At 37.1% G+C, this 27,179-nt stretch overlaps 1 protein-coding gene across 17 annotated transcripts in view; it reads left to right on the forward strand.

The window, feature by feature from the left end:
- TENM2 (teneurin transmembrane protein 2) overlaps positions 1-27,179 on the forward strand; it is a 1,348,016-nt gene that overhangs the window by 464,771 nt on the left and 856,066 nt on the right. For all 17 annotated transcript variants that reach the window (XM_064387797.1, XM_064387800.1, XM_064387808.1 and 14 more), the window contains one exon: positions 15,380-15,434. The gene's annotated coding sequence lies outside the window, so the exon portion shown is untranslated. The remainder of the gene's footprint in view (positions 1-15,379; positions 15,435-27,179) is intronic.

Consider the following 27,179-nt stretch of genomic DNA (forward strand, 5'->3'; position numbering starts at 1 on the left):
ATTAGAAATGTTTATGGAATCAGTTTGTCCTACTGTTCATGTGCAAACCATGTGAGTCCTCCTGTTTTATTAATCCAGGAATATTGCACCAGGGACAGTGATCACACATTGCTTTATCTCTGGTTATACAGAAAAAACCTTAACCACTTAATATGACTTGCAACTGTATTCAGTGTGATTGTGAGCCTTAGAGCTTCCAAATTATCTTTAAGACAATTTAGACAGGAGCCTGGATTTGAGAGAGCCTAAATTTACTGGTTAAGCAGGGGATTGAGTGCGTGTTGTTTGTTGCTTTGGGTTTGTAAATTAAACCTTAACACAGTTGTGACTGTGTTTGTTCCCTTTGGCTATTCAGGGCTTCTCTTTGATGAACACTTGAGCTAATGAAAAAATGTCTCCTTCAGTTGTTATTTTGTCCACCTGGACTTTAAGCAGAATAGAAAACTGGTGGAACAGTTTAATTCAAATGCAGACAAGGAGCAGGATATTGAATGAGGTGTGTGTTGAGGGAAGAGGGGCAAGTTAAGAGAAGAGGAATGAGAGGTAATTGGAATGGGGACTATAGATGGAAAAGCACAGGCTGACCTGCTTTTTAGGCTTTGGGGTTCTTATATGACCTGCTCATTTATTAGGAAGATTTCTGTACTTCTAAACCAGTGGTTTCATGTGAGCAATGCATTTTGTACCACCCTTATCGATTCCACCCTTATTTCACACCAAGAGGGAAGAAAGCAAATGTTTTTTTCTCAGGCTGATTTGCTTACTCCTTGTTGATGATCTAAGTAATTAACAATGTCATTCTGCAGAGAATTATTTTTGTTTGGAGATGTGCTTTTATTGAATGCTGTGGGAAGAAGGGGTATGTCAAAAAAGACAGATTTAAAAGAAAATACGTATCTCTAATATTCCAGTGTCAGATATCCTGAGGATTGTTTCTTAAAACTGTGCATTACAAAGCGATCCTTCAATTTTTGCTCTCATCCTCTTTCACAGAATTAAGTGGGTGTCAGGCTATATCTAATTTATTTTTCCAATATTACCAGATTAAGAATTCAGGAACACCTTTAAACTCATTTTGATACTTGCTTTTAGAGTTTGTCTTTAAACTGTCTCCTTTGCTTTCCTGGTGTGAGAGTGTCACAACCATGGAGTGCAGGTGACAGTGCCTGGACCTGGTGGCATTTAGATTGTCCTTGAGGTCATTATAAGGAGAGCTGAAGTATATTCCTTAAATGTTTCTCAATGTGGGAAAGAGAGATGTTCAAGGGCAAGTAGAACATTAGGCTTGCTTTCCAGAAGTTATGTGGACAAACAATGGAATTTGAGTTTTACACAAAAAGGGGGGAAAATGGGGTTTTAAAATGAAGAATAGGTTATTTACTGAGGAAAAATAGAGGTTTCTGTCTCTGTAATCTTGCTGTTACACATTGTTAAATGTACAGTAAATATAGAAGGCTGTCTTTCAGTCTCCATTCATCACTGTATATTACCAGTGACTAGTGTAGTCTATTCCTCCTTTATGACTTTGTCTTTGCATTATAAACACAGCTTCTGTGCCAGGTAAAGTGACGAGGAGTGCCAGACTTTCCCTATAGAACCATCCTTTCTTTTATTGTCCCAGTCTTCCTTTAAACAGAGCAAAAGACTGCTTCTGGATCCAGAAGTAAAGTTGATGAATTAATTTCTCCATTGTGAACATACAGTTCAAGGCTTAATTTTGATGTTGGAATGATTCCAGTAATTTCATGTTATATTTGAAAGGCGTGTAATATCATTTTTCTGATTGATAACAGTTAGAAGTAGATGCAAACTATTCTAGGTGTTCTGCTTTATTCTTTCCCTAAGTCATCAGCAACCTGAACATAGTCTCTTTAAAGAAGAAAAGTTATATTAGAAGTAAAAAGTAGTTTTACTTAGATTAGATACATTTTGTCTCTTATTTAATTTGCTTTACACCTTGCAATAAATGGTAATTTTATGCTTTAATGCTTTTGAAGAATAACACCAGACTACAGCTGCATTTCATCCCTCTGAAGAATTGAGAAACAAGGCATGCTACAGGCTGGAAACAAAGCAAAACCATTTCTAAGGATTTCCCTTCTTATAAACATTGCTCAGTGGACAGTACACTGCACAGACAAGTCACAAGAGAGATATCTATTTTCCAAAATATATATTAAACCAATTCTTAAGAAAACGATTTTTAAATAATCAGATTTACACTACAGTTATGCTGCTAAATGACTAATCTATTCATGTGTAAAGTTACAGGGAAGCAAAACAGAAAAACACAATTTTCAAAAGATTTCTACTTCATAGGTCACCATCTCTTCTTATTTTTAAGATCATTCATGGCACTGTGCAGGAATTGAAAATTGTTCCACAGTTTGCGGATGCTGTTCCTTAAGCTGCATTGTTAAAGATTACTGATGCAGTAGGGGACAGGAAAGAAAGTAGAGGATTTATGAGAAGCTGTTTTTCTACAACCGTTCAGAGCTGGAGAGAGAGAAAGGATCAAGATAGGAGAGAGCCCACAGATTTTAAAAGATAAGTGGAATCTTGGAGAGTTGTTTTTAGGGAGGTGTGGAGGTCAGATGTACAGATCCAGCAGGAAGTTTAAACCCAAGCAGTCTTTTATTAGGGAAGGAAGGCTCTCAGGTGAGACAGGTTCTTGCAGACTGCAGACTACGGGGGGGCTTTGTCTCATCTCTTTTCTCCATGTTCTGGTTCTAATGGGGAAGGTGATGGAGTGGGCTTGAAAGAGGTAGAGCTCTGAATCTCTGGTGTTCTGTCTCCGACTCTTAAGAGTGCAAGAATTCATTCATGCTCACCTGAGCAAGGCTTATTGATGTGTGGTGGTTGCAATGTGAAGCTGAGAGTGGTTGAGAGAATTGCAGAACACTTTTTCCTTTTTCTTTTCTGAGCTGTGGATTCTAAGACTGGCTTAAGGCAGACTGAAAATGGTGAGAAGTTTTCCTCATAATGAAAGAGAGGGACAGCAATATGGATTATATTTTTTGATATCTGTTTAAAAAGATTTCTTTGCTTTTCCTAATGCTCATATAATCTAAATTACAGGATTTTATTTTTCTTTTAAAACTGCAATATTTTAAAAAAAGACTATTACTTCCATTAGTTCCCATATAACAGTAACAAATTCTGTTGAAGGGGCCTTTAAACCACATGCATATATCCCTTGTTTTTTTAATTAAAATACCATGTAATTGTAAGGAAATGCACTAAATGCAGCTAGGTGTTGATAATTCTGTTAACATAGTATGGGGGAATGATTCCTCTGTTTAATTGCACCCAGATATGTGGTGGCTGGTTGAGGGCCTGTAGCTGGGACATAAAGGAATTATGCAAATATTCAGACAAATCAAAAGAGCCAAAACTGACATAAAATAGTTGTGGGGATTTTTTTCCCCTAAACACTAACAATCAATCTTCCGATATTCTTTCTGGGTTTTTTTTAAAATTAAATTTGAATTAAACTCCTGATTACCTACTGCTTTCAGGTTGTTTGGAGTTTTTTTGATCTGTGTTTTTAGGTAAAGCTGTGTTAGAACAATCTCCATTTTGGAAGACTTGGACAAAGAAAAGGCAAAGAATTTGAATGCTAGGGCATTAATGGTGGGAGTAGAAGAAACTTGAGCTAATTTAAAGTGTGCGTATGAAGTTCAAAGTTGTACAACTGGAGAAGGCCCTCCTTGTCAGAGTAGGAATGAAGTGATATTTCTGTGTTATGCAGTTTTGCTATTTGAAAAATAATTTTCATATTTCAGCTGTGGGATTGAGGGTCTTAAACTGTCACTCACTGCCAGTGTGTTGATCTGCTGTGTTACAGCTCTTTCAAGCTCTTAAATTCCTTCCCTTCTTTAAATGATAAAAGGACTTGTGCAATAATTGAGTTTGTGTAAAGGGAATACAAATCAAATGCATGATACCTTCCCAAAGTACAGCTACATTTTGGAGGATGGAGGAAAATTAACTTGAATATTTTAATGGTTTCAAAGGTTGTCAAGGATTTAATTCCCAATCAGGTATTCTGATAGAAATAAAAAGAAATGAAGAAAAAAGAGAGATAAAGGAAGGGAGTCAGGCAAACCCTGGGACCACACTTCTTAAATTTAAAGAGATACTGAGTTGTTAATATTTTGTCATTTCATCCGACCTTTGAACTCCTGTGCCTGTTACATGATTTAGCCAAGTTGCACAGAAGGCCTTTGCACAAAATTTCCATGTTGAATAGGTCATCCTCGTTACTCTTGGCTGTCTGTTCTTAGTAGCTAATGCAGATATTGTGTTTTAATAAAGCAAATTAAAAAGAAAAAAACCTTTCCATTCTATCCAAAATGGCAGTGCTATTAAAGCTGTGCCATATGTCATTATTATTTTGAATCAGAAATCATATTCACTGCACAATGTTTAAACAGAAGACTGTAAAATTATCTTGCCATGTTGAGCAGGGCTGCTGGCAAGGCGCTGTGACCCATCTGGAGTGCTGCAGGCTCAGGCAAGGCTGGATCCCAATGTTTCAGTGAAAAATAGGAGCTGGAGAGGTTTGGGAACTGTGTGTGTACAACAATGCATCCCTGTGAATACAGATGCAGTGTCTATAAAGTATAGTAGAGATACATCACAAGCAAGGATTCTGAGGGCAAAGGATCTGTAGGTTCAGAAACTTCTTTGGACTTTTAAAAGGTTTTTATAGTTCTTTTTTCCCCTTTGGAATAGGAGCAGGACGGTCATATTTATTTACTTTTTAAAACAAATTCTTTGTTGTGATTGGTTTTATTCTTTAAACATCTGCTTTCTGCTCTTGTCTGTAGACCTGCCATGTTTAAGAGTATTGATTGATTTTTTTTCCTAAGCAAGAACTTTGCCTCCATTTGGTAAAGTGGAACTAACTTGTCTTAACACAAAGGAGGTTAGAGCTTTTGTTCTGCTTGGGGTGCTGTGTTTAGAAGTAGGTGACCTCCTGTCTGCCTGGGTTTCTTGGTTGGCTTGGTTTTTTGTTTCCAGCCATTTATCACCACAGTATCTTTCAACTAGGTCTGGTTTCTGTCACAAAAGTCCAGGATGCACTGGTTAGGCCCCAGAGCTTCCTGTCCTCAGACAGGTAATCCCAAAACCTCATTCTTGTGAGATACAGTCCTAATCAACCATGGGAATGGGAGTGTTAGGAGAACTCCCTAAGGTGATCTGACACTGTCCTTTGTGTGTTAGAGGACCACATTTCCTTATTCCATTGAGATTCCCAAGTATGGGATGCCCTCCTCAGTGAAGGTACCTAACAGCCTCATCACAACATCTGCTATCTTCAACATTTCATTTCTGCATTTTGTTTTTGATTTTTTTTTCCTAAAACAAGAGAGCATTCATTCTTTCAGAAGGTAGCTCTTGCCTAGTTGTGGTTGGGGACATCATGTTTCACCTCAGAGAGGTTTCACTAGAAGATTACATGTGTTGTTACCCATCCTCTTGAAGTGAAGAACTTATGGAAAAAGCTGGCAAGGGTTGAAACATAATCAGGTAGCTTATTTAAGAATAGGTTTCAGAAGAGAGATGTTTTTCTGTTCTCAAAGGTTACTAAACAAAAATACTGGTGGGCTTTGTTCCTTTTTGTGTTGCTCTGTTTCACAAGAGGAAGAGATGGTGATCAATAGGAGGCCTGGAGCTGCTGAAGAAAAGGACCTGTGGGAATAATTTTTCTGTAGGTTTGTTTACCTGGTTTTGTTGGCTTGTTTGGAATTGGACACTGACGGATATCTTTAGTCCTTCAGTGTTGTAAACTGGCTTTGCAGGTGCATTCTGTGTTTGAGCTGAGCCTTCTGACTCACAGGGCTCTTCCTTGCTTTTTATAGCCTTTTTACTTGACATTATATGGATGGCAAAATCAGTGTAATGGTATTTTTTTCTACACCTCATCCCACTTCCCGTGTGTTTCCTTCGTGTTAGGAAGGATTCCCATTTAGGCTGCTTGTCACACACTTGCTGGCAATGTTTGTCTGATCATGTACATTAATTAGTACTGGCAGGAATAAGGAGTGTACAGGAGAGGAGACATGACCCAAAAATGTGTTTAAGTCATATTGTCTCCTGGGATGTCTGTTCTTGCAAAGTATATCTTAAAGCCATCTGTATCTAGTTCCACGGCTTAACCCCAAAGTCACTGGGCTCAAACAAGAGGATTAATAATGATTATTATACCACCACAACAGGAATTTCTGGTTACTTAAGAGCTTTAACTTCCTTTATTAACTCACTTCAACTTTGTATTGTAGTATGTTTTTTGTTTGTTAGAATTCTCCCTTACAACCACAAATGTTGTAGCCATAATTTTGTCAGTGCTTTTGGAAAAGCAGGTTTAATCTATCTGCTTTCAGCTGCTCTCTGCTTAAGCACTGCGTAGCTGATGGTCTGAAAATGTGAGCACCACTCATGCTGCTACTAAAAGAAACAAAATTTAAAACAAGCAGAAAAAGTGTGGTTCTTTGTGTCTGATTGCTTCTATGCCTAGCCATGGACACAGTGGTCAAATATAGGTTGTTTGGTCAGTACAAATAAAAACCACAAAAACCCTTGGAACTTAATCACAAGCCCTGGATTTTTTAACAGGTTATCCCTCAGTTTGTTTGAATTTCTTGATCAGAACCTGAAACGCCAAAACATCACAATAAAGTTTTAACACTAAATGGATGTTAGTTGTAGAAAGGTGTCTGGGATTCCATAGAGAGATCATGAAGTGTAAAGAGAAAGTAAAAGCTTTATAAAAAGCTGGTTTGTATCATATTTAATTACATTTTCTATTACCTCTATTGTAGTGTACCTCTTCCAAAACTACACAGAGCAATCCCAAGACTTGGAGAAGATCAATATTGTGTAAATCTATTTCTATCCTCATCAGAACAAAAATCATTTCCACAGCCTTTGCTGAATGAATATCTAAGGGATTCCATATTGCAAACGATTCTGCTCATATGCTATGTTTGTAACAAAACCTCCTGCACTATTGTAAGGTCTCTTAGTCAAAGCTGGAGACTATATGGCTTCAGCCTCGGGGGTTTGCTGATTTAAAAATCATTTGTGGCATTTCACTTTTGAGATGAGAAGCATTTCTATATCTCTTAGTTAGATTTTCAGTCCTATTTTCCTTTATTTTTTTTTCTAAAATCCTTTTTTTGTCTTAGCTGTGCTACATGAAAGAATTGATGTAGGTAATAAACCTGACCTAGTTCTAGTCTTAAAAACTGCAACTGACAGTAACTTGTTAGGGAGTTTGATCTCCTGTGAACTAATCAAGGCTTAGGTGGTAGCCTCTATGGGAAGTAGGTGGTATCATAAAAATTCCTCAACAGGTGACTTTATAAATTGGAATGAAAAGTCGTAAGAAAAATGTCAGCAGAAATGCTTTCTTAGATCGCAGGGAGCTGATAGCTTTCTGACATACACAAAGACACACTGGAAATACATCAGAGGCACGGGTATCCTTCAGTTTCTTAGCAAAAACCAGAAATAATTATCAGCTTCAAATTATCAGTGATCCAGAAGGGAATGTATAGGTGTTATTCTGAGCAGGAGAGGAGGGAGATTTCAGCTCACAAGGTACTCAATGACTACAGCTCACATCAAGAATGAAGATCATTTAATTGGCAAGTTTCAACACCTGACACATCCTTTCTAAGCCAGGAAGAGCTGCTGCAGTGAAAGCACATCTGTCATTTATAAGGCGTTCACCTGCTAACTATATTGACCAGTGAACTAAGGAGCTTGCTGTCTTCTCTGTTGAATTATGATTAAAAGTGAAACATAAGACACTAGAGATAAAAATCATCAAGTAATATTGACACTGGAGATGCACATCAGTTGCTTAGTGCTGGATATAGAATCCATGGCAGTCAAACACTGCTTTCATACACAGACTTGCATTGCTCCAAAGCAAACTCACCCATATGGCATCACAGTTTGCAGGGTTGGAGGCATAATGTTGTTGTCCGTGGGGCTGAGGCTGTGTCTGCTACTGCAATAGGCTGTACAAGCTCAGGATAGTCAGCAAAGGGCTTGGTTGTGGCAGTAAAAAGGAAAGTGTTTCTGCTTCTCTGCCTTCCTGGGCCCACAGGGAGTGCAGAGGATGCAGTGCCGGTCCTGTGCATGCCTGAGTGAATAAAGATGCATTTCTGTATCATCTCACACATGCTCTATCCTGTGAACATGCTGGATGTGAGCAGAGCAGTGGTTGCAGGGCTGGGGCAGATTCCTTCCACAACCCAGGAGAACCATAGAGTCATTATTCCTAATCTGAAAATAAAATAAAATACAATTACTAGTCTCTTTGGCTGGGTCTATCCATGCTTTCCTTGAGCTACTCATGTGAAAAGGACAACTCCAACTTGGCTCCTATACCACATTTTTTATATTGTTTAGTTTGAACATCAAGTCCATGTAGTTTTGGCCAGAACTGTAATGGTATGAATATCTGAATTTTGGTGAAGTTTATAAGAGGAAAGTAGTACATTTAAATTTTTGCTTCCTCAGGTTTCCAATGGTGCAATAGACATCTAAATCTCAACTACATGTGGGCCCTATCAGAAGCTCACTGTAATCACAGTGATCCAGCAAGCCTGGTGTGATCAGTGGGTGATAGCATAGCTTACATCAGATTGAATTTCTTGTCCTTTTTGGGGAAGGTACAGCTAATGAAACCTAAATCACTGAAACTTTGCATAGTGTAAATTCCATAAGCCAGAAGAAAATAAAGGATAAATAACACCAATTTAGCAATGAAGACTACTGTGTTATTAAGACTTCTGACCTTTTTTTGTCCTGAAATATATTCCAGATAAAAAAGTTGTAGAGAGTTGTTCATTCTCTCTGTGACATTTATTTATGCAATAATGCATACAAAGCAATCTTTAACTATCACTGTATAGGATATCAAGTTATCTTTAATTATCACTACAGAATGGTTGCAAAATCAAATACTGTCGGCAATCAACATTCATTATACAATAGCATAGATTGCATCTGTTCATATTACTAGATAAGCAAGGAAAATTAAAACACTGTCTGATACATCCACTAAAATTGTCTGAGCAAAATATTGTATTTAACTCTCTTAATATCTCTCAGTGACTTTCATCTGATTAAAGTCCAAAGATACATAACCACAGATGCAAATTTTCTAGTGCCTCAAAAATTAAATACTGTTATATTTCAACAGCCTGGGTAGTTGGAACCATACTCCAGCTGACATGATTACAGGCACAGTATAAACTTATGATAGAGAGCTGTCTAAATCTCTGAGGCCGCAGGTGCAGGATTATAGCAAAGCCCATTGAAACATACAGCTTTCTGCCTAAATGCATGAGTATGAAATTAATTAGGCAGTTGATCACATAATAAAAGTATGATGGATAATCTAATGGAAACTACCAGCTCAAAGTCAATAACAAACTTGATTTTTTTATTAGATGCAGCTGATTTTCAATTCCTCTATTTACAGGATTTTGAGCTTAATAGAAGACTTTTTTTTTTCTTAAATGAGAACTCAGAGTATTTATCTCTGTTGGAAACTATAATGTGTAAGCAATGTAGAATTTGTAGATAGACATATCTGTAAGTAAATCTCTAAGATACTTGGCTGAAAAGCACATCAAAGTGCAGTGAAATAATGAGACAGGCTCCAGCTGTTGGATTCCAACAGCTTTTGATTTGTGCTCTAGTCAAAGCTCCAGGTTTTGATTCTGTGTTGATTATTTCCATGGTACTGGAGATGATTTGTGCATTATTTAAAAAATAGGCAGTATATAGCAAACAAGGTTGAGTTTGCAAACTGCATTTGAAAGGATATTTTCTTTCCTGTTATGTTATTGCTTCCTATTCCTGTGCTCTCCCTAACCAGCTGCCCTGGTTAAAAAAGTATTTTTAAAATACTTATGTAAAAGCTTTTACAAAAATATGTAAGGTCATCAGAAAATGGTGTGAACAAAAACTCCAGGAATGTCAGCTTGCAGACAGCTTTACTACTTCCTCCTTGAGTAGAGAAGCTATTGTGGAAATTGTTTTTTCAGAGCCTTTTGAAGCTTTGCACATCTTACCATTAAGCTGATCCTGTCAAGGAATTATTACCAGCAGAAAGCAAGTGCCATTAAAGAACATTGGAGGCCTTATAGAGGCCATGGGTTTAGAGTCAAATACATTGATCATGCTGCTGTGTGAATGTGCTGATGGCACTGTGCAGATAGAGATCTCACTCTGGAGCAAATTCAAAAACATCTGATTCTCTGAGTTACACTCTCCTGATTTTTGTTTAGAATGACAGACGAAAAACTAGAATGCTTCAGGGAAAGTGTTGATTCTCAGTTGTTTCTAGAATTAAGGTTTACATCTGTTTCTACTATAAATTTTAGGGGTCGTTTCTAATTTTGGTGATGGATTACATGACGGGGCTGTTGCTTGTTACCAGAATGACAAAATCCAATCAAGTATACTGGAAAATGTTTGTGATTTTTAAAGTTTACTCTTTTTCTGGTGCAGTTGGATAGCTGAAGGTATGTGGATGTTTCCCTGCAGTTTAGCCAAAGCTACTTAAAAAGGTATTAAGAATTCAATCTTTTTTTTTTTTAATGTAACCTGGTGTTTCTGTTGAAATGGATTTCTTATTAGAGCAGGTTTTCTCATAGGTTTTGAACTTTACTTACAAGATGATATCACAGTGGGCAAACTACAAATGCTATTTAATAGTAGCAGGTGGCTATATTTGATATGCCTGATTCAAGCATTCCCTTCAGAACAAGTCCATTGTAATTTCAGTATCAAATATAGAAGCAGTCCAAGGAGCAGAAGTGCAATCACACATCTCACTGAATCTTGCATTATATCTAGCAGTCTGGAAAACCTTTCTAACCAAGGATTGAAGGTGTTCTCTATCTATTAGCTCATTCTCTGAGTGCAGTTTGACATCTGGAGTTTGAATCTGGTCAGTCTAAACAAATCATTCAGTCAAGGCATCACGTGCCCTGTATCCATGTGCCAATTGCAACTAGGCTTTAATTCTCTCCGGTTGTGCATTAAAAGAAAGAGTTGACTGTTAAAACATGGGGCTAGTGTGGTTAAAACACCCACTTGTTTGGACTTTGGCTGAGCCAATGTTGAAGGGATTGATATTCCATGTTGATTGGATTGGTATTCCAAGAGGTCTAGGATAGATGAATCCTTAATTTCTGCTGGATTTAGACCTGTACAAGACTTGAAACTCTGAGGTCCTGCCTAAAGCTCAACAATGAGTAATGCAGAAGTATGTGTCTAAAACTTTGGGAAAGCTTGAAAAGAAAGGGTGGATGGAGATGAGAGTAAGCAGGTCTGTCTGAGACTAGTAGTTGGGAACACACATCTGTTACAGATCTCTCTGCTTCAAGATGTGTTTAAACAGTGTTCTGTAAATATATTCATAATAGCAAAGAGAAGATGAAATCTATGCCCTGCAATCCTTACATTCTTTAGTTTCCATGTATGGTATTGATTTATTATTTGTTTGTAAATGTCCGACTTAAATATCCTAGAAAGAAGTCTTCATTTGACAGTAGGGCTTGTCTCTTTGCAGTTTTCTTTGTTTTTCTTTTAATCTTTGTAATATTACTGTTTCCTTCTGAAATGTAAATGATGGTGAGGCTGAGAAAGAGACGAAGTCACATCTTAAGCCATTTAGTTTTGGAAAGTGATCTTCAATCTACCTGATGGGATCTAGTACCAGTAAGACTCTAAAGAGTAAACTTTTATTTGTGTATTTGAAAATTCATCCTGAAATGTTGAGAAACTGATCTTTAAATATTTAAAAGAACATTCCTGTGGCAGAGTATGCAACTGAGGGGACAAGAAATAGGAGGTATAGGTTAGGTTCTACAGTCTTTGGGGCTAGTCTTTGACACTGGTATGTCTTGCTTGCTCTGGCTTTTTTCCATTTTTCCCATTGTGAAAACCAAGTGTTTCCTGGCTGCCACTCTCCAGTCCAGCAGCATAACTAGAAGTACTTATTTGGGTAAGGTAGCAGCCAGTACCTGCATAATTGTGTTACATCTAGATTTGAAAACAAAAATCATTCAGAAGAGCAGTGCTATGAGTAGAAACAGAGCTATTAAAAAGTACATCAAGCTCATCCCTGTGTCATTATTGGATCATTTGAAACCCCTAATCAAGGACAACAAAAGCCACGGATAACATTCAAAGTCAGCACAGTCTTTGTCCCAACAAGGAGAAACTGTCAGAACAGGTTACAAATGTGTCTTTAAACTAGCAGTACAGAAATTGAGTTTCAGGTTTAAACTCATGGTTTTAAGGGTTAAAACTGGCCACCTATGCACTATTAATTCAGTTTTCCTTGAAAGAAATGGATCAGCTGTACCTCCAAGTTCCATTGACAGCCTGTGAGGGAAGCAGTGGTAGCCTGCACACTTGTGCTAAACCCATTTTGGCACCAAGATTTGTTGGAATGGATTTTAAGCAGCATCAAATTGTACTGAATATTAAGATGAAAATAATGAATATGCCATTGGGATATTCTTACTGAATACTTTGGGTACTACTCTAGGTATGCAGTTTTTGTTTTCTAAGTTAGTTTGATATTTGCAGATATTGTTGCTTCCATGCATGGTGTGTAAATGTTAAAAGCAGCACCTAGGATAAGTGACTAAAACATTAAGGGGTATGCCATCCTAGAATATGGTAAATTCAATATGAGGCAATGAATGCATCAGTGTAGTAATACAATTTTCAAGACAAAGGTATTTATCAGGAGAACTCAAAGCAAATGATTGGGCTAGATACATAGCAAAATAATAAACTACTTTTTATTAAAAAGAGCTGAATTAATCAGATTTATGCCTTATCTTTAATAATTGAAAGCAACAAGACTGAGGATTTGTGTTCTGAAAGTTCTAACAAGTCAGTAATATCAGCTATAATACTCCCATTTTTAAAATGACCTTTTAAAGATGCTCTATAAAATTAAATTTTAATGAGTGGCAATAAACAGTGATGCTTTCCATAGCAGGAAATGCAGCACTAGCCTGAAGCTTTTGCTGTCTGTCATCACCTCCAGTACTGTGTTATGGACCCTTTTTCCTTGTTTTCAGGTATGAGAAGTATGATGATACCACAGCACTTAAAGGAAATGAAAATACCTTTAACAGCACACTTTGTCCAAGCTGTCTTTTTGGATGTATAATGGTGTTTCTGTTGCTTTCATGATGCTTTTCCTGAGAAGTACTTCTTCTTTAGTACTACAGTATGCCACTGAAAGGTTCTCACATTTTCCTGCTCAATTCCTACATTGGATAAGAGTTGGCTGGCAGAAGAATGATTTTGGATTAATTAAAAGTATTAAAACATAGGTGTGGATCTCTGAGAAAAAATTGTACTGGCTTTTCCAAAAGCCTGAAAGCTAGTGGCCCTTCAAGGATTAATAAAAAAGTAAATAAGTTTTATGAGGGACAGGAGGAGAACAGAAAGGGAAGAAAAGAGAGAGGAGGAGAAAGGAGTGGCAGCTTGCATCATTAAACTGGTAAACGGCACTGGAACATCAACCTCCCTCCTATCAGCAATGATTGGAATTAATCCAGGAACTCAGAATGGATCTCTAAATGTGTCTTCAGTTGTAGCCTTTGGCATAGATTTACATTCTCTGTCCCTTGGGCACTGAATTTCATTTCCCCATTTTCTAAATGAGAACAATTTATCCTAAATCAACGATAATCAGAGTAAACACTATTATTAATTTATTGTTTCCAGAAGAGGGAAAAAAAAACCAAAACAGTAAAATGAAGCTCTCTACTTTTATCAGGCTTTCCCTACCCCTTTTGCCCTGAGGATCCTATTAGCAGAAAGCTGAGCAACTCTGTTTCATCAGAAATAAATTATGCCTCACTTTTTTAATGTAAGTACTGAAGGGTTGTAAAGATTAGAAATATGTTTGAACCCACTATCACTTGATGTTATTTTCCTTGATGTTCTGAGCTTCTTTAGGGGAATGAAACAACATGTTCTTCTGAAAGCCAAGAGCAGAGCTTTTTTAAAAGAACGCCAGCACAGATTTTGGTTGATGGACAAAATCACTTCGATTCTGTGCAGCAGCAATATTTAAAGTAATGTATAGGCAGTGTGAAACAGAGCTGTCATAATTCCTGGCATGTATAAGAGACAGAATGTTTGCAGGGCAAATAGGTGGCACAACTAGTCACCCTCATTTTTTAAATGATTAGAAAACTGTAATTCCCCAGAAACAGTAGACTAATTCTCACTTTCTTCACAAAGGAGCCAAGGATGAAAAAACACCTTTAATTAATAAACACTGCTGGCACTACTTTGGTAACAAGCTGCTGTAAATGAAACTCTTAATTGCCTCTGAACACAGTATTGTGTACAAATTCATGTTACTCTTTAAGTGCTGGTCTTTGTTATTGCTATGTTACATTTCTGTAGGAAGTAAAAGTGGCTTTGTCAAATCCTTGTTATACTGAAAGAAGTTCCTGACAGCTTTCCACTTGTGGGGATCACTGAGATCATCCACAACTCACCCAAGATGTTCTCTCATCATAGCTAGAAGAGACAGCACTCAGCACAGACTATGTCCCAGCTAGATTAAGATCCTTATGATGCTTCTGTAAATGAACCTAGGCTTTAAATCTCCAACAAAATGTTATGATGGAGGAAAATATTTTTTAAAATTAATGACTCGCAAAATAATCATATAAGAGAGTATCTTATATATATATATTTAATATTTTGGTGCAAACAAAGTGTTTCGGACTGTTCTACAAAGTTGCATAAATATTTTTTTTCATTGTAGGATGCATTCTGAGAAGATTTTTTTTCTTCAAATTAAGGTTTTTTGGCTGTAAATGTCAAAGACTCTGATAGAGGCAGGAGCTGAATCTTCCAGATTGGTGAAGAAAACACCAGAGGAAACCAGGATAAGAATATTTTGATTCCATACTGTCATTATCCTTTGATTGTTGAATTCCCAGAACTCTTATTTCCATTGTTAGGAGTTTTGGAAACAAAACACTTTGAATGTTTGTAATTTGTGAAGCATTGGCACCATAAGAAAAGGCATCCAGGTCAATCCCTGCTTAGAGACTGAAGAGATAATGAAGAGGATGGCAGAAACAGATATTGTCTCACATAGAAATGTTCAAATATATTGCAATGATCTTGATTTTGGGAAAACCTTTATCAAGTTGTAAAGTATTGTTCAATTTTTTTTTTTTTTTTTTTTACTATGTCATATTTAAATGCTTGTGGAAAACACTGAATTTGGGATGCATCAACTTAAACCTGACGGTGGCACCCAAAATAAGCATTCCTGCTTTCTTCTTTTTAGGATTACTGAATGAGTGAATAGTCACCAGTCTTGAGAAGAGCAGATGGAGACACTGGTAAGTAGTAAGTAATTTACTTTTTAACACAGTAGTGAAGGAAAACATGTTTGGAATGGTTATACTTCCTTGGTTTGATCTAAACAGTTCCACAAAAGTTATTTCAGCTGCTCAGCATAAAACCTCTGGGATGCCTCAATGCCCATAAAGACGTGAGGATTCTTGGTGCATTTTGTTGGGACATTTTTTTTCCTCTGTGTGGAGATTGGATTTAAATGCAAAATGGATTATGAGGTTCAGCCTTTGCAGAAGGGGGCACTTGCACTCAGTAATAACAGTCTGACACATGGGTTTAGAAGGGGATCAACAAGTATAAGGATGTAGCACTATTGATTTTTTCCAAATATTGGGTGAAACCTAATTAAAAAAAATAAAATAATGGAATTTAAGGGCACTTTCAATTTAAATTTATTGGATGAGACTATGAATGTTCCTCTGGCACAAAAGACATCCTTACCAGCCAAGAGATCCAGTAGCTTCTTGTTTGTAAATGTCACTCATTTAAGAGTATTTCTCAGTAACAGGATTGAGAGTGGACATCCAGGCTGCTGGGCAAATCCCTACCTCTTGCACCTCCCTTTAGGTGCTGCCTAATTGCTCTGAAGTCAGCACACAGACTGGAGGAGTGTTGCTCATTTCTGTTCCAAATGAAATGCTTTGGACAAAGTAGAGCAGATGCAGCCCCTCTGAATTCCCACAACAGATGGAAGAAGCAGTTCTATTGCAGAATATTCTGGGAATGCTGAGTTATGACAGATTTGGCTTTAAATCCTTACTTCAGATAGGCAGAATAAGCTTTAAAAAGTTATTCTCCTATCATCTAGAAGCAGCTTTTTGACCCTTTGTTACAAGGTGAGAAGGGTGCACCCTAGTGTTTGATAGATTGCTGTTTGTACAAAATATGTAATATTTGTTAATAAGAAAAAAGTAAATTAATGGGCCACTTTACACTCTGATGGTTAGAACATATACTTCTGGAATATGAGGAAACAGATAAATAACTGTTGAGGTCAGAACATGATGACCTTTCTTTACCTTTGGAAAACAGCTTGTTTGAAACTCCAAGGTGTGTGGGACTGTTATTTCCTATGGTTCTTATTCTATGCCTAAACTTTGAAGTTCATATTTTTGCTCTTTTTTTTCCAATTTCTTTTTCTAATGATTCTAAAATTTAATATGGTAGTGTGATAGCTCTTGAAAGCACAATCTATCATATCCAGAAATTAATTAAAAGGAAAACCTGCACAAATGACTATGGAAAGGAATGCATGAATATCTTCTCCAATATGGTATAAGGTGCAGTTTCAAGGTCAGCTTGGACCATTCTGGGTCTGTGCTGCAGTCAGAGTGGCAGCTTTGATTTCCTCACTTCTGACCCCATACTCCTCCTTCCTACTTACGCTGGCAATTGCAAGGGTGCAGTAACCCAGTCAGAGGAAGGAAACAACACCAAACCTCAAATGGCTCCCCCGTCTCTTGCCAAGACATCCCTGTCCTTCAGAAAGCATGAGAACATTTTTGCTGAAGGAGCAGGTTTGAGTGTGATGTTGCTGTGCAGTTCTGTAGTTGGAATTGGTAAAGCAAGGAGGAATGGCACAGGAACAGCAGCCTTAGGTACATTTCTGGGTACTTTTTGGGTACTTTTTTGAGCCTGCGGGGGAGCTGCTTCTGAAAATGCTCAAGGCAGCAAAATCCAGAGAACTTACCCATGACTTAGAATAAATTTAAAATTATGGTATAAATGTTAGTTCACAAGCTTCTATGATTCACCTTCCTGTAAGATAAAATTTTAGTTTTATCTTTAACCAGCAGTGCATATGGTTATAAAGAGTGATTTCCCTTTAGTGAGTGGCACTAAGTGCCACTGCAGATGTCATTAGGTACAATTTCACCCAATCAGTCATCTCTTAAAGTAAGTCAGTGTCGTAAAGGTGGCTTGAGGTTTCTAGGAATCCTTGCATTTACTGTTTGTAAGCAGGAACAAAAAGGTACAGTTCAGATACTTTATTAGCCCCTTGAATTTTAGTTGCACTTTGGACATTTGTATGCCTGATATGTTTAAATACATTTGTATGTCTGATTTATGTTTAAATATGTTTGCATGTCTGATACTTATGTTTTAATATATTTGCATAAAAGGGGATTTAGTGTTGTCTTTCTGATGTTGCTATAAATTCTTTGAAGAAATCCATGAGCAGCACAAAGCTTCGAGAACTGTGAACCTAAAAAGAAATACATAAGGCAATGATTACAAACTACACATTGGTGCCTAGCAGGGAAATCTTGTAATCCAGAAAATGTACAGAACCATTTATACTATTCAAGGTCATCACAGGAAAGATAGCAAGTAAATTTCAGATTATTAGGACTGCTGGAAAATCAAGCCCTGACATTATCTATGTCAGGAATAAATAAGGTTAAATATGAGTCAAACAGGTTTGTGACAGCTCTTATTTGAAATAGTTTTTTCATTAAGTAACTCTTCTGTTGATCCATGAATCAAAGATTAACATGGGAAAAAGAAATGTATATACATGTATAATAAAAAATACTTGCCATCACTTTATTTTCTGAAAAGTAGAAACCTAAAAAAGAAACATTCTGGGAATTATCTAAGTTTCTAGCAATTACCTGCCTTAAAAGTTACTGTAGTCTAAAGGAGTAGTCAAAGACTTCATTTAAAATTAAAGGAAGTAAAAGTAATACAATAACTTATATAAATATAAATCTTATTTTGTAAACAGTTCTTATTGTGTTGCAGATTTTTTCAGTATATTCAATGGCAAAATGCATCTATTACTAATCTACAATTTATTTCTTTTAAAAATTAGTTGGTAAGATCCACCAAACTCCTAAGGAGTCCTGTCATCAAGAATTTTTAAATACAAGATTCCCAGATGTTTACAGCTGAATTATTCCCAATGTAGATCAGTAAAGTTTTTATAAAATGGTGGTGATAAAATTGTATACAGAAAGCAAAGAATATTGCAGATTAAAATATGTATTAGAGTAACCTGAACAAGGTATAAAATTAAACCTTAATTAAAATTAAACCTAAATTGAAATTAAATGTGCAACCCACATCCCAGGTAACCCTTGTGATGAATGTGGGTGGAATGGTTAGATTGTGTGGTGTCCTGCATCACAGTAATAAATGCATGGAAAAATAATTTCCAGTTTTCAACTAATGGTCAAGCTTATAAACTTCAGATTTAGAGACTTCAAGAGCACAGGAATATTTGACAGTTGTAATTGAAACAACTTACCATGCATTCTCTACTTAAAAAAAATAATTCTGTCATATCATGAATTTTTTTTTCAATAGCTGTAAACACAAAAACTGCTAGAAGTTAGTTTTTCTGTGTAAAAGCCAGAGTGGGGAATGGAGGACAGAAAGGAAAATTGGCTTTAAGGAAAAAGGATGGTATCCTAGCCAACCACATCCTGCATGACAAGGGCATGATAGCTCATCATGACAAGGAGCTGGAGAAAAGTGGAGTAATTTAGTGTAATCATGTGTTTAGAGAAACATAATAAGTAAAAGGACTAATGAATTCAGGTAACATGGGTTTGTCTCCTGTGCTTGTCGGGGTCCTGTAACTGAGTAAGTGTCATTTTGCTATGTGATAATAATACATCTTCTCCTTTATGCCTTCTGTCTTAACTATTTGAAACTACACACTCATCAGGTCAAAAGCTAATGCATATTGTGTGTGTGAACAGTAACCTATTCCAATGAGGGTATTTATCTTAGTTGCTTAAATAGCTCCAGTGCCATATCCTCCTAATCATCACTGGTGACTTCTGGCTCTTGTAGTGTAATCACTGCATAACAACAGCCACAGAATTTGGTGCCTGCATAACCCAACCATGTCTTCTGTACATCTGATAGCTCTGGGAGATTAATAGTGTGATTTCCTTGGAAATAGTTTGACTGAAACTATGCTGTCATTTGGACACTGTATTTACATCCATATTATTTTCTATAATCTAAATAATTTTTATAGAAAGGGGGTGTGGGGTGCATGTTTTCAGCAACACTGAGTAGCCTACTCTTAAGAAATTCTCTTCCTATTCCAACCTCTTATTAGAAAATCACATTTTACATTAGGTCTAACAGTCAAAACAGAATATTTTTTTTTTCTAATGAGTAACAAATACTGGTAAACTCAGTCTGTCAGCTAAATAAGCTTAGGTAGAATAGTCCTTAAAAATGTAAATGTTACTTTTAGAGTTTGGACTTGAGATTCAGATTCCCCTGTTAAGGACATAGTTTCTCTCAAAAGAATTCTTCTCTCACAAGAATTTTCAAAACAGTGCTAATACTTTGTGTCTGGCAAGAAATGTAGTGAACAGCCAGCTAGGCTGTATTTGAAATTTTCTCCTCCAAACGTGAAAACAAAGGAAGTGCAGTCCAATGGAACTGAATTTTTAAAAACTTTTTTCTAGTTTTGTTAGTGCAATCTCAGAAAGTCTGAGAGAATACAAACATGTTTCATCTCCAGTTTCATTCAATCTGTTTTCACTTTTTTGACAATTCAATATGGTATATTTGAGAACTTAACGTCAGTTCTTTCTTTTCTAACTCTCCCTTTCTTTCCAACTGTGCTCACTTTTTTATATATATGTCATTTCACACTTATGTTTTTCTTCTACTCCACTGGGAAAAGTAGGCTAGTAAGATTGATGTTCACTTTCTGAAACTAGTTTTTCTTTCAGTTCTGTTTCCTTAAGGGTGCTTAAAATAAGGGAAATGTAAAATGCTGAATTTGAAATTTTAGGATTTTACTACTATTACATAACAAAATGCATGGAAGGGATGGGGGAATTCCAGGTTCCACTTTTCTGAAATAAAGCAAGTTGTCACCAAATCTCTATTTTGGCAAAAACAAACAATTGTCATTCTTAGAAGAGAATATTTAATGATACAAACTGTTTTTCTCCATTATGCCAATGGATGAACTTGTGTTGTTATTCTTTCAGTGTGAAAAATCAACTCTTAAAACTCAATTTATACCTCAGCAATGAAACTACATCCATTTTGATTCTGTACTGCAGCCTTTGAGGTAACATAGGCTGCAGCACCTTGTTTATATTGAATTAATCTTCACACTGTTAATCTCATTGTTTGCTCTGGAAAGTAAGATCCAAACTAATTCTTGGAGCTTGGTGGCTGAGCAGGTGTTTACATGAGTTGTGTACTCAATGCTGCTGTACAGGGTAAGGCTTCAAGCAAACACTTGTACAGCAAATTTCAGCCCTTTTTGTTCGTTGTTGGTGATGCACAGCAGCCATGAGTAACTCACTGAGCTGTTCCCCCAGTGACAAATGTTCCTCTGCAGCAGCACCTGATCCAGTGTCAGTGCTGGCACCAGGGGCCAAGGCTGGACAAGATGTCATGAAATGACAAGATGACATTTCAGACACCCAGGGTCACAGACTGGATCATGGGGGAATGGCAAAGCACCGTGCCCTGCTTCTCTCCTTGGCCGGTTCAAATATCTCCTTGGCCAGATATCAAATATCAATAGATATTTGATATCTATTTAATTCCAGCACAGGAACATTTACATGCCATTTCCTTCCCTTTTGGTTTATTCCCTCTAATCAGCTTGCTCCCCCAATACACAGAATTTCTCTAGACAATGTATTGCCTCCTTGAGGCTGCCTTACATTCTGTCTGGTTGCACTTCTCTCTCCTGCACAGAACATGTTCCTGCTTCTCACCATCCACAACAAATTGTAACCATAGATACCCTGCACAATTCAAACAGGAGCCTTCAAGGCTCCACATTTGCTCTTGTAAATATTTTGATGAAAAGGGTGATTATATTTCAGATCAAGACTTCAACAAGGATATTAGTAAAAAACATTGATTAAGAGAAGTAAAAGTATGTGCTCAGCAGTGTGTATCCAGAAGACTACAGGATGAAGTTCAATCTGAGATTCACAACTATTGCATTTTAGCATGAACTGCTACTGAAAGGCACTTTATTTTCATATTAGTGATCTCTCAAGGCTTGATCCTGTATCACTTGCAATGAAAATAAGACTTTCTATTGATTTTAATTTGCTTTGGAAAATAGATATTTTATAGTTTTAATTAATAGCTTCAAAATCATGTATTATATTTTCTAAAGTGTTGATGATGAATTCAAATATAAAATATTATATTCCATTCCAGTCCTATGCAGCATTCACATCAACTACTTTGAAGGCATTCAACTGGAGAAATATTTGAACTGGGTTTTTTTTTTGAAGGGAGGAAAGGAATCCCATACTTATTATGACAACATTTTTGATTTGATGTTGTCCTTAACCTCATTAGGGAAATTTTTTATAACCCTTTTTTTTAAAAGCAGAAGTTCTGTCTTTGTATATGGCTATTAAAATCATTATACATTTTTTGGAGTAAATAAATTTAGGAGAACAGAAATGCATAATGCAGCACCCTTTTATCAAGGGCATGTACCACGCACCAGATGGAAAACAAACTGTGTTTACAACATTACCACTATCGCCACTGACACTACGAGATCTACAATATGTTACAGCAGCAGCTCCATTAACCTTGCTAGCTCTGTTAGAGTTGTCTGGTACTTTGCCCAATCTGTGTTTGTTGTCAGCAAATGGATCAAATTAGGAGATTTTCATTCTGTTTATTGACCTTTTTCCCCCTTTCTCAATTTAGGCCATAGTTCATTAAAAATTGTTCTACTATTGCTCTGTAAAATACTGCAAATAGATGGCTCTGGATCTGTCTGCTACTCCACATGTAAATTATACCATCTTACCTTAGAGGTGAAACTTCAGAGCAGCCATTGATAGGAAATGTGCTGTAAAAACACCATTTCCTACCTGGTGGGTGGTTGATGATGTGGCCTTTAGGAGCAGCATTAGGACACGCTGCTGTCCTTCAGTGCAGCCGTGCCCACAGGACCTTTCCCTTTTAAAACCAGAGCAATCCTCACCACTCCAATTTATGTTTTTAATGTAGTCATACTTACTTGGGAATGGGATGGGAATCATTCATTTTGTTAAAATGAGTTAACTAGTAGAGTGATTCTGTTGCCCTTGCCTCCATGCCTTCAGTCCAGGCCAGTGAAAGGATGCTCAGTTTCCAACCTGTGCCTGTCGCAGGAGAGGTACCTCACACCATTCCATTATCAGCTCAGTTCAGCAGCATCCACTGCAGGCCATATGTTCCCAACCTGTGTTTGTGCTACAGGAATTCACACGCAGCCACATGACAACCCAAGTCTGTGAACTGATCCAGCCCAAACAGAACTGCTTGCTGCTGCTGTGATTTTTGGCTGGATACGTTTCCTACCTCGCTGTGCGGCTACAAGAGCCCTTCCACCTCAAGGGAAAACAGAACCATGTGGCTTTGTGGGAGGAGAAGAGCACAGTCACTCCCCTCCCTAATGATGCTTACCAGATTAAAATGATTGTGGGCTAAAATGTTATGTTAGCTAGAAAATTAGAATGCCTCAGGAAGCCATTTTCAATTAGACTATTATTTGGAATAAGGGAATGTCCTCCATACACCTACTGGCAAACACCTAAGCCCTTCCTTAGCATTTTTTTATTTCGTTCTTCCCTTGGCAGTTCAGTTTGTTAAAACCATAAAGGAAACAAAGCTGTAGGGGTAGGAAAATTATTTCAAAGACAGAGACAGAAGTAACCTGATACTGGCTTTGTGCAACCTCCCTTCCACTTCTTCCTGTTGTGTGAGCAGTGCTGAGCAGGCAGTTGTGATTTAGATCAACCTGCCACAGCAAGCTGAATAACCTCCTGACCTTCAGTTCTATTGTGATACACAGGGTTCATTTTCTCTCAGCTAAAAGCAACTTATACTGAAGGAAAATAAGGCCTGTTTCTCAGTTTGGACAAGATTTAAGGCATTGCATCAACAGTCAGGCAGATGGAAATGGTAGGGGTTTCTTCCACTGTATAAAATGTGGCAAATTTAAAAGTTGAGGGTTTTTTTTGGTACTGTTATATTGACCTACATCTTGCATGGAGAAAAAAAAAAGACATCTTATTATATGAGAAATAATGAAGGAAAGAAAAATAGTTTTAAGTTTTCTGCATTCATCTTTGCATTCCCATTCTGCTTAAAGCCTGTGTCAGCAAAGCATGGTCTACATATGGACAGCCAGAGCAGCACTTATGATTCTGAACATTTACACCAAATTCCTTCAAATTTAAATAATATATAAAACAGTTTTAGAATCCATCAGTCACTATAGCAGTGCTAGGCAGGAGTTGTTTTCTCTGTCCATGAGTGCTATATTTCCATCTTAATGCAAAGCTTATCTTGCATTGGATCTGGAGTTTTGTTGCATAGGCTGAAGCCATTTGGTTGAAGTCTTTTCAGCTTCAGACTGGTCTATGTTAGTCTGAGTGTGCCTTGGCAAAGCAGCTTGATGTTCTCAGATAAGGGGTGATCTAATCAGTTTGGGGAAAAAACTCCATTATAATCATCCCTGTTGGTAGGAGCAGGAAGGTCATAGACGTAAATGAAAATATATTGATTTACAAACTCCTGGATTTATCATTGTAACTGTAGTTATTTAAGTTATCAGGATTGGTACTGCCAAGACATAAATTGTGCCTATATGCTTCCCTGGTTTCAGCCAGGGAGAGCATTTGGGATGCAGCTTATTCCAGCAGGAACAGAGGCATAGCTTATGGGCATATATAAATGTAGTGTCTTCTGCTATGGAACACAGAACACAGCCCCCTAAACTGACTTGTATGCATCTTTTGTAAAGCCTGTAGGCCACACATGGTTTCTGTACAATATCTGCCTACACAAGAAAGCAAAAGCATCCTTTATTTTTAGTCAGGTTTCGTTCATAGAGATACTACTAGTAGTGTAATGTAGGTGCACCAATAAAGGAAGAAGAGCTTGTGCAAACTCTTTGAGGTTAAACTTGGGATCAAGGATAAAATCATTGCAGTTTTGCATTTTTCTGGCATTTGCTGGAAAGGCTTCTAAAGAATGAACTATGTTGGGAGAAAACATATCCTTCCATAACTGCATTAAATTAATCACTAAACTGTGTATTCCAAATGAAGGAACGTGTATACTATTCCAAGTAAAGGTGACTGCCTCACTTTGATTTTTTCTTGACAACTAGCAAAGAAAAAGGGCTGAGCAAGGGTTTTATTCAAGACTGCCTTAAATACAATATTTAATAACAACAACATAGTATGCACCTTTCTTCTTCATGATAATCAAAATATTTACAATAATTTATTTACTGTAGCAAGTAACATTTATTTTCATGTATTAGCCTCATTGTCTTCCATGTTTGCTTTCAAGATGAGAAGTAATATTTATGCCCATTATTGTGCCTTCTGAATTTATCACAACTATTTAAAAAAAAATTTTTCTTCCTGAAAATACTACATATAGGCACTGTATATCTGCTGTCTGAGACCTCTTTTGTGTTTACTGCTGGAGTTGGCTTCTCTGTCAAAGCAGATGAAGCCAAACAGTCATGGAGCAGTTTTGGAAGCCTCCATGTGATCTGTCATATACTGCAGCCTGTTAAAGGTAAATGAGACTGAAACATGGGATCTCCTGTCACAGCAGAGTAGAAATAGGGCTCTTCTGTGTGCCTGATACAGAAGAGGTCACTTTTTAGAACACCTTACCTTACAGTAAATGGTTTAAGAGAAGCACCAGTGAGCCATCGTTCATGTGAGCCTGCTATAGACAGCTCCTTGTCTGTAACAAGACAAGAGTGAAGCCCAAATTGATAACTGAGTTCTACCCATATCACTTGTGTATTCATTCATGTACTTTGCCTGCAGTGTTTCTGGAAGATAAAATAGTGCTTAGGCTGATGAGAACGAGAGGATAGGAAGAACTGTTTGGACATAATGAGAAATAACATATCTTAAAGTAGAATCTATTTGTTTCTCTTTTTCACTAACACTCCTGACATGATATTCTTTTAGAGGCTTTGTTATGAGCATGGTTTTATCTATAATGCATGTGGGCAGATATGTAAAGGAGCAAGGGAAGGAATAAATAAAGAGAAGAAAACTAACAGCCTCAGAATAGATACCAAGCTTCTGTGAAAGCACCAGTCAAGATAGGAAATTATAATCTTGTGTAACAAAGAGAAATATCTGAGCACAAATGGCCATGGACAAATAAAGAGTGACCCTGGTTGCCTCAGCACAGTTTTGTGTTGCATCTTTGTGAGGCTCCTGCTCTTTTGGTTGTTCATTAGAGCAGTGAGTTCCTGTGCAGAATATTTGGTTTTACTCAGATGTTACTGCAGTTGTTTGTGAGCATACATCCAGAACCATACAAAAAGGGCAGCAGTGTATGGGCTTCATTGCTGTCCTCTCCTGAACTGCAGCATGGGTCGAAGTTGCAATATCAAAAAAAGCAAGGAAATGTGCATTGTCACCTAATACCTGCAGCCTTTTTTCTTTACCATGCTCTGAGACCTTGCTCTTGTTCTTTGTCTTTATAACATCTTCATTCCACTATTGGAATTCTCTCTTTATAGACATGGAATTTCAATCTGTTCACTTCTTAATACCTTAAAGACTAAGTTCAACCTGTTCTTCAAAAGATTAGTTGGCTCCCAGAGTGTTAGGTATACACTATTTCTTCACAGTTCAGGGTGGTTTGGGCCTCAGGTGATGTTAATTTCTGCCAGGTTTGTTACAACTTCTTATTCAATATTTTAACCAATCATCTGAGTGTTTAAATGCTAATCAAGGTTGTTGCTGGCAGGGGTGAATAGCAACAGGGATGAAAAAAGACGTGGACACAAGGCTGCAGTGTGATTTAACTCATCCAAATGCACTCATTCATCTCTCTCACTAAAGTCTGTAGTAATCAGGAATCCTCATAAACCATAGAGCAAATGTATTTTAAAAGGTAAATTCTGTAGGGCTGTCTCATTTCTATTAAATTGTGCTGTTTTGCAGCTGAAATCTATAGAAATTCCTGCTAGGCATTAACTGACTGAAATACAGAGCCTCACAGAGGAATGTAACCTGTTGCTAGTGTTTTCTAGGCATGTCCTCAAAAGAAATAATACTAATGAGAAAAAAGAAAATCTGTATTGCTTTTTCTGATTGTTTTGGTTTTAACAGTTCAATCTTAAAATTTATACCCAAAAAAATATTTAGTCATACTAAAATACAACTGGGGAGGTGCAGAAGTACTTACAGGACCTGGCTAATGACAGCAGTGGCTTTTCATGACATCTGTTTGGTAGGCTTCAGCATGACCTTGTCAAAGTTAAAAGCTCATAACATTCATATTTTTTTATAGCATTATGATTCTGCATAACAGTGCTAAAAACAAAACCACAGTATAATTATCCTGTCAATCAAGCTGCCAGAGAAGGCATTTTCCACTAGCTTTGCACCTACTAAACTGTAAATAATTTATAAAATTAGGAGTCAAGACTAAGTGGAAGCATTTTGGGTCGAGTTAAGCACTTGTCAGAGCTCTGTGGTTTAAGTGACCTCACACTTAAACCTCTGGGTGCTTACTTCTATGCTGTGAGTGTGAAAATGGTCATTTGTCCTTGTATTGCTGTGCATGCACCTAATAAAAATATCAAGCTGTTAATAGAGCTGTGAACAGGTGTACAGTGGATGTTGTAATGATGTTTTATTCATTTGAATTTCCAGCCCATTTAGTCTCATCCAATGAACAACAAAAAATATTTTCTTCATTATCTCCAATTAATGTAAATGTCA

The sequence above is a fragment of the Passer domesticus genome, chromosome 13 (assembly GCF_036417665.1).
Source record: "Passer domesticus isolate bPasDom1 chromosome 13, bPasDom1.hap1, whole genome shotgun sequence".
Lineage (NCBI taxonomy): Eukaryota > Metazoa > Chordata > Aves > Passeriformes > Passeridae > Passer > Passer domesticus.